At 40.0% G+C, this 9,886-nt stretch overlaps 1 pseudogene; it reads left to right on the forward strand.

Annotated features, from left to right (window-relative positions):
* The first annotated feature begins 880 nt into the window (after positions 1-880).
* LOC116200864 lies at positions 881-3,309 on the forward strand (annotated as a pseudogene).
* Positions 3,310-9,886: the final 6,577 nt, after the last annotated feature.

A 9,886-nucleotide genomic window follows, 5' to 3' on the forward strand; every position in this document is an offset into this window, starting at 1 on the left:
TTAAAGTTAATTTAAAATTTTTGTAATTTTAACTGCGAAACCAAACGGAGCATAGACACTTACGAGTTACAACATCAGACTTAAAACTCTTAAGACCATCCTCGCAAGTGTAGAGACATAAAACTGCTGCTCCCATAGGCCACTGGGTTTCCTCCCTGTCTGTCATAGTTCAATCTTAGTCAGTATTGTTAAAGTCAAATTATAGAAGATATTACACTTTGACTTGTCTTTTATGCGTTGGTTTTAAAATATTAATTGATGATTGATTTGATTATTTGTTTAAATGTTTATTACAGATGGAAAATTCGCTAAACAAGACCAATGTTGATAATGAGTTTGCATGTGGGGTATCATTGACCAAAGTAGGCGCTAAGAAGTCAAGGCTTGGGATCATTTTTATAAGGGCAAAGATGAGAAAAATGGAAATGATATTTCCATTTGTAATTACTGCAATTCGCCTCTTGCTTATTATACTGATTGAGGTACTTTATCAATGTGGAAGCATTTGAAAACTTGTTCAAAATATCCCAAAATCTTGACAAAAAACAAAAGTTGATATCATTATTTTCTCAATCTGGAGTAAATGGAGTAAGTGTCAAATCAATCACCACTTGGAAATATGATGAAGATTATTGTAGGTACATGTTAGCTCGGATGGTTATTATTGATAAGCAACCATTTTATATTGTAGAGAAAGAAGGCTTTAGGGGTTTTGTGACAACATTGCAACCTTTGTTTAAGCATGTCTCAATGTTTACAAAAATAATTATTCATTAAAAAAATGAAAAAAATAATTTTATTAGGAGGGAAACTAGTATAAATTATCAGTTTCTTCTTCCTACTCTTCCATATATCCATAACGAAAATAACAAGGTATGACTGCGCTTCGGCCCTGTAGTTCACCAAAAAAAAAAGAAAAAGAAACCATGGTACGAACTATCCCTTGCTATGGAGCTATCGATCCCTGCATCAGCTGTGACTCTCCTCTTTCCTTCCTTACTTCTCCTCGGACTCAAACTCCGCACCAAAATGGCCTGCCGAAACCTACCGCCAGGGACTTTCGGATGGCCGTTCCTAGGTGAGACGGTGGAATTCATTCGAGCTAAGTCAGAAGGATGTGCCGATAAGTTTGTCAAGGATCGAGTTGAGAGGTATGGTTCGACAGTATTCAGAACCTCCCTGTTCGGTGAGCCAATGGCATTCCTTTGCGGACCTGCTGGGAACAAGTTCCTGTTCTCCAATGAGGGTAAGAAAGTGGCCCACTGGTTTCCTGCCCCACTCAGGTGGATGCTGGAGGGATCGTTCATTTTCATGTGCGGCGATGAGGCCAGGGTCCGGAAGAAGCTCCTGACGGCCAGCTTCTTCAACACCGAGTCTCTGATGAAGTGTGTTCCCATAATGGATGAAATTACTCGTGGCTATCTCAAGACTCATTGGGAAGGTAACGCCTAATTGGGAACTGAACCGCATTAAACCGGTTTTTTCAATAAAATGTACTCGTGTTCCGTAAAATCTGTTAGATTTCCAATTATTATTTTCAGAATAGAACACTAGCTGATTTTTATCTCCATAAACCTAGTGGTTGACCTTACCATATCCATTGTTGCAGAAAATTTGATACACGAATGATGCAACCAATATATATCGATGATTTTTTCAAGAACTGTAAATTAGTACTACTGACATTAATTCACGAATAACAAGCTGTTGAGCAACAGCTTAGAGAACCTTTTCAAACATTCATTTCGACAGGTTATATAATAGATCAGTTGTTTATGAAGTTTTAGCTTCTATGTGCCTGTGTTGTATTAGCGGATGCTTTCTTCCATTCATAAATGAAGGTAAAGAGGAGGTGCAGGTCTGCACATCCATCAAACGCTATCCTTTTGAAGTCCCTTGCCGGCTATTCATGAGCATCGTTGAACCCGAGCTCATCTCTAGACTCCTTTTTCAATTCAACATATTCATCAAGGGGCTGGCAGGGTTCCCTCTCAACATCCCTGGGACCCAGTTCCATCGCGGGATGAGAGCAGTTAACATTATAAAGAGGGAACTCCGGGTGGTCCTGAGGCAGAGGAGGGCAGAGCTGGCGAGGAAGGTGACATATCCCACCCAGGATATCCTGTCATACTTGCTCGTGAATGCGGATGAGAGCGGGAAGTTTATCACAGAGGCGGACATTATAAGTGAGATGCTGACCCTCCTCTTTGCAGGGCACGATACATCGAGCTCTACCATTTCTTTGCTCATTAAGTATCTGAGCGGCAGCCCGGAGTCCATGAGAAAGTTCTTCAGGGTGGGTTGGCTCAGCTCAGCTCAGCTCAGCTTCTAGTTTCATTCATGTCTTGTAATCTTCATTACAACAGGGACTCGATCACATGCTCAATAACGAAATCATTTCTTCAGTTCTTTATCAGAAATAGAAAGATCAAAGCGCTAATTATTTGGAACTAATTTTTCACCAGAGCAAAAGGAGATCGCAGCATCAAAAGCACCAGGAGAGTTGTTAAAATGGGAGGATGTGAGGAGAATGAAATACTCATGGCATGTTGTGTCAGAAGTACTAAGGATCAGCCCTCCGGTCACCGGTACCTTCCGAGAGGCACTGACCGATATCGCTTTCGAAGGTTATACCATTCCCAAAGGTTGGAAGGTATAAACAAAAGCCAGCGTTCTTGATTGAATTTATAAAAAAAGAAAAAAAAAGAAGATATTTTAAATAATCCGCAGCTAACCCATTTTCCTAAAACAATATTACTATTTGATTATTTTGTTCATTTTGGAATTTTTCGTATGTCCAATAGCTATGCTGGAGTGCAGCGTATACACACAAAGACCGAAGCTGCTATCCAAACGAGATGGACTTTGACGAATCGAGATTTGAGGGAACGGGGCCTCGTCCCTTCTCCCACGTGCCCTTTGGAGGGGGACCAAGAATGTGTCTAGGAAAAGAGTACGCCCGCCTTGAAATTCTTGTCTTCCTGCATAATCTCGTCAATCAATACGATTGGGACCTGCTAGTCCCCGGCGAGAAATTGTCATATGACCCGTTGCTCATCCCCGTGAATGGGCTTCCCGTTCGCCTCAGGCCCCGGAAATATACTGGCTGAAGGTAGCCATAGTAGAAATTATACAAATAGCAATTTCCCTATAGTGATTTGTCAAGAAAGAGCTTTCAGGAAATTATATATATACATGTATACATGTTATGTATTAAATACGAAGTCTCTAATTGAAAGGATTTAGAGAAAAGTATGGTACCTTTGAATTAGTCCGTTCAAGTCGGGAAGCTTTTTTCTTGAACTCTTGTTGTTAATTAATATCTAGTATATAATGCAAATCACTTAGCAGTCATGATAAATTCTGATGAAAATCGACTCCGAACATCTTGCAGTTATCCAGATTTCTCCACTGATCCGAACCTCTTGCTTATAATTGTTCGTTCATCTATCTATAAGTATTAGTAACTCGTTTTAATCAGAATACATGGTTTATTTTTCCCCTTATTATGTTGGTATGTTTGTCTTTTCTATCTCTCACAATTAAACTACATCTAGCTTGCTTGCCGTGGATAGATACAAACACGATATTAGATAGTAAAGAAAGTAGCACAACAAATACCGAGTTTATGTGATAAATTTAAAAATCGAGATCAATATTTACAGGCAGAGTAGGAAAAAATTGCTAGAGACGAATAAAGGGGAGATTACAACAGTCGGGAATGTCACCCAATCTAGGCTCATTTATAAACCAAATCCAAGAAGAGTCTACCTACTATTTTTAATGCTCTCAATGCTCTCACTCTAAATCTAGAGTCTGTGAGATGTTAGTAGAGAATTTCCGAAAACATTACACCATCACCATTGTGGTGAATTGACCACAACTTTGGTCCTAAAAAACTTTTGCCACTAAAGTTGTCTCTACACTTCAATTCCGGCTATCAAGATTGTCAATCGTTAAAATGACCAACTGAAAATCTGCCGTGGCCTCCTATGTGAACTGATAATTGTCATTTAGTCCATCGAACTTGAAGGTTATTGTTACTTCCATAGCTCCCATGATACATGATATATAAATGAAATTAAGTTTTGACGTGGCCTCCTATGTATCATGTATAGAGTTACTTTCCCTGTATATTTTAGAGTTTTGTATGCATAACCAGTTCGAAAGATGCTATGGAAAGTGCTGACTTTAGAGTAGGTTTCCACCACTACCTTGGCATAATAGCGTGACGACGTTCTATTTCTATGACACAATGAACTATTCGGGATCTTGTAATGTGCACTCAAATAGAAAATTTGGAGAACTTGAGAATCTCTCGACTGCTCTTAAAAGAATTATGGGGAAGAAAATGATTTTGAAATAACTATGAGAGATAGGAGAGAGGAAACTGTTTGAAGACAAGAAAGTTTTTTGAATGATTTTCAAAATGAGAGAGGATAGGTATCTATTGTGGAAGATGCTGAATTTGAGGAATTTAGACATAGAAGAAAGAAGAAATAATGCCGGGATATATGTGGTGAGAATTGAGAGGATTATTCTCGGGTTTGGTCTTATAACGGGGGTTAGGAAACACGAGTGTGATCTCGAGAGTGTAATCTCCGGTTTATTGATCTATTTAAATCTCCCTACTCAGTCCATAGATGTTTCTCTTACCTTGAGGGTTTTACCGCGTATATCCTAATATTATTTCTTCTCTCATCTCGGTCTAAATTCCTTGAATTCAGCATCTTTCACAAAAAAATGGTATTAGAGCTATGGTCTCGAAGCGAGTGACAGTGTTGGGAGCAAAGTTCGAGGTTTAGAAGTTTGACGAATTAAGTGATTTTGGCTATGGAATATCAAAATGAAGGCTTTGTTAGTGCAATACGGTCTTGAGGGAGCACTAGAAGGAGAGAAGCTGTCTGCGACCCTATCACCGGAGGAGAGGAAGACGGTGATGTCGAAGGCTCTAAGCGCCATCCAATTGAGCCTGTTGAATAAGATTCTACGGGAGGTATGCGATCAGGACTCGGCACCAAAAGTGTGGGGGAAGCTGGAATTGCTATATCAACATAAGTCCTTGACGTGTTGGTTGTACTTAAAGCAACTTGTACCGGTTGAGGATGAGTTCGGGGACCTCCGTAGGTGACGCAGCGTACACGTGAGTAACCTGTCACAGACTCGTTGATTCGCGCACGAATACCGAAACTACGACCTTCAACTCCCTATTGATTCTTCAAATACCTAGGTAATTAACATCAAACTCGGATCGAATCCAATAATTGGGCAAAGAGCACGAAAGCTCCAATTTTTATTGATAATAAAAAACAACTCACTTTAACCCTAGGGCTTACAAAGCTTAAATAGGGTTTAAAAAAACTAAATTGCACAAAAAGAAATAAACTTTTCTAAAATTGTAAAAACGCCCAAATCACATAAAAATACCCGTTTGAGGCCCTAAACGATATAATTCGGCCAAAAATTTTTCTTTTCACAGCTAAAGGCTGTGAGTTTTGTTCCGGAGACCGTTTTCCTCGAGACAAGGTCGTCAAAACCTATTTTTCTTGATATACTGATTTGTCACGTCTTCTGCAGCATCATTCTCCCCTGTGTGGAGAGAATTCGCCCTAGGAGTCCGGAGATTAAATTATCCATACAAACATACACATCTTCCATACTTGACCGGAAATCGATGTTAGCCCATGCTCTAGAACGGATGATTGGAAAAAATTCTGACTCAAAATACTCTGCCGTAGTGATTAGTTCGATAGAGACATCTGACATCCTCGTCCTCATCTGTTGATTCGAGGCACGGTACTTCTCAATTTTCTGCTTCAGCCTCGTCTCCCTCCTATCTTTTCATTGCGAGTCCATCCTTTTGTCGATGGTCTCCTAGACCGCATCAACCTCCTTGTCGTCCTCATCATACTTTGTAGAAGCAAAGACGCCCATATCATTCCCCTCAAATTCATCGAATTTTCAGTTCTCGTCATAACCCTTGTCATCTCCCTCATCATCCTCGTCGAACTCAGGCTCTCCATTGCCTCCTGCTAAAAAAAATGCGTCGTCAGACGGACCCTCTTCGATAAATATATTCGCGTCCCCTTCAGAATAGGAATCATACTCGACAGAATAAATCTCTCCCTCTGACTCCTCGCTAGATTCCTCTTGCTCGGGATTAGGGTTAGGGTTAGGGTTCGAGTTAGGGTTTTCTCGATTCTGGTTCCCCATAAGTACAACCATCTGCTGTGTTAGCTGCTCCATCATACGAACCATCCTCTGATCCATCTGCTCCATTCTTTGTTCCAGATGTCGCAGATTATCACGGTCATGAACATTGTCAACACGATCCCTTCTCTTGGGTGGCATGGTCGATCAAGATTAAACTGTAGGCTCTGATACCAACTGACATAGTGTACATGCAAGTAACCTGTCACAGACTCGTTGATTCGCCCACGAATACCAGAACTACGACCTTCTACTACCTGTTGATATTACGAATACCGGGAAATAAGTATCAAACTCGAATCGACTCCGAGATTGGGCAAAGAGTACGAAAGCTCTTATTTTTATTCACTGATCAAAAGACAACTCTCTTTAACCTTAGGACTTACAAAGCTTAAATAGGGTTTAAAAAACCTAAATTGCACTAAAAAAAATAAACTTTTCTAAAATTGTAAAAATGCCCAAATAACATAAAAAAATGCTCGTTTGAGGCCCTAAAAGATGGAATTCAACCAAAATTTTGTCTAAACACAGCCAAAGGCTATGAGTTTTGCTCCGGAGAGCGTTTTCCTCGAGACAGGGTTATCATAACCTATTTTTCTCGAGATATCGATTTGCCACGTCTTCTGCCGTATCAGTAGGTGATCACGTAGACCTCTTCAATCATATCATGAAGGATCTCGCAAACGCAGACGTCAAGATTGAAGACGAGGATCAGGCTCTACTATTGTTGTGTTATCTCCCGAAGGCATACCAGAGTTTCGTGGATACCATGCTCTACGGTAAAATGGGTATTACCTTGGAAGATGTTAAGGCATCGTTGAACTCGAATGAGTTGTAGAAGAAGGTGATGGTGCACTATGGTGCAAAGGGCAGATCGAACGAGAAGAGGTCTCGTGGCAGGAGCAATATGCAAGTTAAGGGGTAGAAAGCTGATTTGCTGGAACTGCAACAAGGAAGGCCATCTCAAGAGAGATTGTCCAAGGCGAAGAGCCAAGAAAGGCGAGATCTTGGGGGATACGGTGGTAGCCAAGGAAAGTTACGATGGAAGAGATATTCTTATAGCAGCATGTGCCAATATTCTCACTACATCTGCCACATCAGGTATATCATGGATTCTTGATTCAGGATGCACTTTCCACGTTTGCTATGATAGATGATTATTTTCTACTTATTGGTCCATAGAATGTGAGAAAGTTCTTATGGCTAATGGTGACACATGCGATGTTGTCGGGGTGGGTGAAGTGCGATTCAAGCTGTATACTAGTAGTGAGATGTTGTTGGCTAGTGTAAGGCATGTCCCCAAATTAAAGAAAATTTTGATATCGTTGGGTATACTTGACAAGCTAGGCTATACGTACAGGTGCCAAGGTGGAGTCGTAAGCATCTCGAAGTGTACTCTCATGGTGATGAAGGGACTGTTGCAGAAGGGCACGTATGATATGCAAGGAATGACTTCAACGACAACATTCAAGTGTCCAGCTCCTAAAGTAAAGTACTTGGAGTCATTTATGGATCGCGGTGACTTGTTCGGGACCAATAAGAAAGAAAAGTACAAGTTGCACACACTTGGTAAGGCCTCGAAATTCCTTATCAGTAATATAGCTTTTGATGTTCCTGCTTTGGTCAAGCAAATCGAGGGTACATGCTGAGGACAGGTGGAGAAGTATGACAGGAAAGTGGAGCTTCGGCCGAAAGCTCCGGTAAGTTAGCCTGGTGTGAAGATTATTCAGGGAAGATATGAATGGAGGCCGAAATCTCTTTGGTGGAATAGCTTGCAAGTGGGAGACAAGTAGAGTGAGCTTGCGGAGTTGGTGGTCTCATGTGATGTTGAAGTCGGAAATACGTAGGTCAGCTTTGAAGTGCACACAACTGAAAAGCTGAGGAAGCCCAGGACCTCGGAGGAGTCCAAGGGTGGCTCGTACTTGAGTAATCGCACAGGATGAGGTGGAGCTCATGAAGGGCCGTGACAAAGCAAGTTAAGTCTAGATCGATGCGGACTTGGCCAAATGATCCAAGGTTGAGATTTGTTGAGTATGTCTCATATTCAGTGGAGAACCCAAAGATTGGAGCAGTAATGAGATCAGATGAAAAAAGGAAGGGGCGAAATCTTAGATTATCATGAGATTATATTTCCTATTTTGTAGGAGTTTCGTTATATCTCTTACATAGTCCAATAAATAGACACATTCATTCACAAAATGAACTAATACATCCCTATATAAATGACAAGACTTTCGATAATTAAAGAGACTTATTTCCAAACCTATGGGTCATGTTTTTCTACAATTAACTTTCCATGGACACTTAATTTTGAATTACCAATAATAAAATAAAAATAAAAATAAATCAACAACTCCATCATATACTTTCCCTGCTTCGATGGAGGTATTCAGATGGAGAGGATCGAGGGATATTGTTGTATCTCTATGAAGAGGAGAAAATCGTTTATATAGCGAATATATCACATAGTGACAAAACAAAAAATTAAATATATGCTTTTGAAGCTATTTCAGATGCAGAAAAGTGACATATAAAGGTTAAATATTTGCCACAAAACTTTTACCGACTGAAACGTCTTCGCAGATGTATTATTGCCTCTAAATCCAACAGAGAGAGAAGGGACATATAAAAGCTAGCAATAGTTCACGGTTTGAAAGTATCATTTTCCAACCCGCGTATCCCTGGACTTGCACTGATAGGGAAAGAGAGTATCGCATCTAAAATGTTTTCAACACATCATGGAGGCCGATAAGGATCGATCACATGGAAGGATCCGAAAAACTTGTATTGCGCGCAAGGTACAATTATTTGACAATGCGATTGTTTGCCATTTGATCCACAAAATACCTTGTTTATTTTCGATGTCTTCCGCCAAGAATCTCAAATAGTTGCATCCAAGGCTTCAGCCGCCCGTCTTCAGTAGGAGAAGACAATATAATAAGGGATGGCTGAATCCTAGGACTTAAATCAATGTCCCCTTTACTGCACAAGGTATAGTTTGACTTTTTGTTTTGCCTTTTTGGTCATTATTATACAAACATACTTCTGCAAAGCATGTATATGACAAAACAAACATTCGGAAATTATTATTTACGCAGTTGATTGATTATGTCACGCCGGATCAAAATGTTTGAAAGTGGAAAATTGACTCCATAACATGCCCATAGATTCCTACATATAAATATTCAGATTAGTAGTTACTTCTTCAAAACTTAGCCTATATTTTTAAATTTTTATACCGTCCACCACCGATGTAAACTAACTCTCCACTATCGGCTTCTCTAATCGCGTCACGCGTCTCATTTAACTCTTTTTGCCAATGGTGTTAGTCCTTTAATTTTGTTTTATTTCTTAATTATAATTTTATGACAATTGCCGAATTCAACCACAATTCATAAGGTAACATCCCATACAATATTATTGAAATATAACAAATTGTTGCATGTTTACAATTTAAAGAGGCAATGAAAGATATGGAAGTTGTGAATAGAGAAGCATTTGAGAAGCTGGAAAAGATCCCCGCTATTATGTGGTCTAGGCATGCCTTTGGAAGCATTATGAGCGTACCGGATTTCCAAGAGAGATGCAACCGGTGTTATTCTCTTTTCTTTGACGTACGAGCATGATGCGGTTTTGCCCGTTGAGATCAATGTGAGATTGGCTCGTGTCGCTTATC

Source organism: Punica granatum, chromosome 3 (genome assembly GCF_007655135.1).
Source record: "Punica granatum isolate Tunisia-2019 chromosome 3, ASM765513v2, whole genome shotgun sequence".
Lineage (NCBI taxonomy): Eukaryota > Viridiplantae > Streptophyta > Magnoliopsida > Myrtales > Lythraceae > Punica > Punica granatum.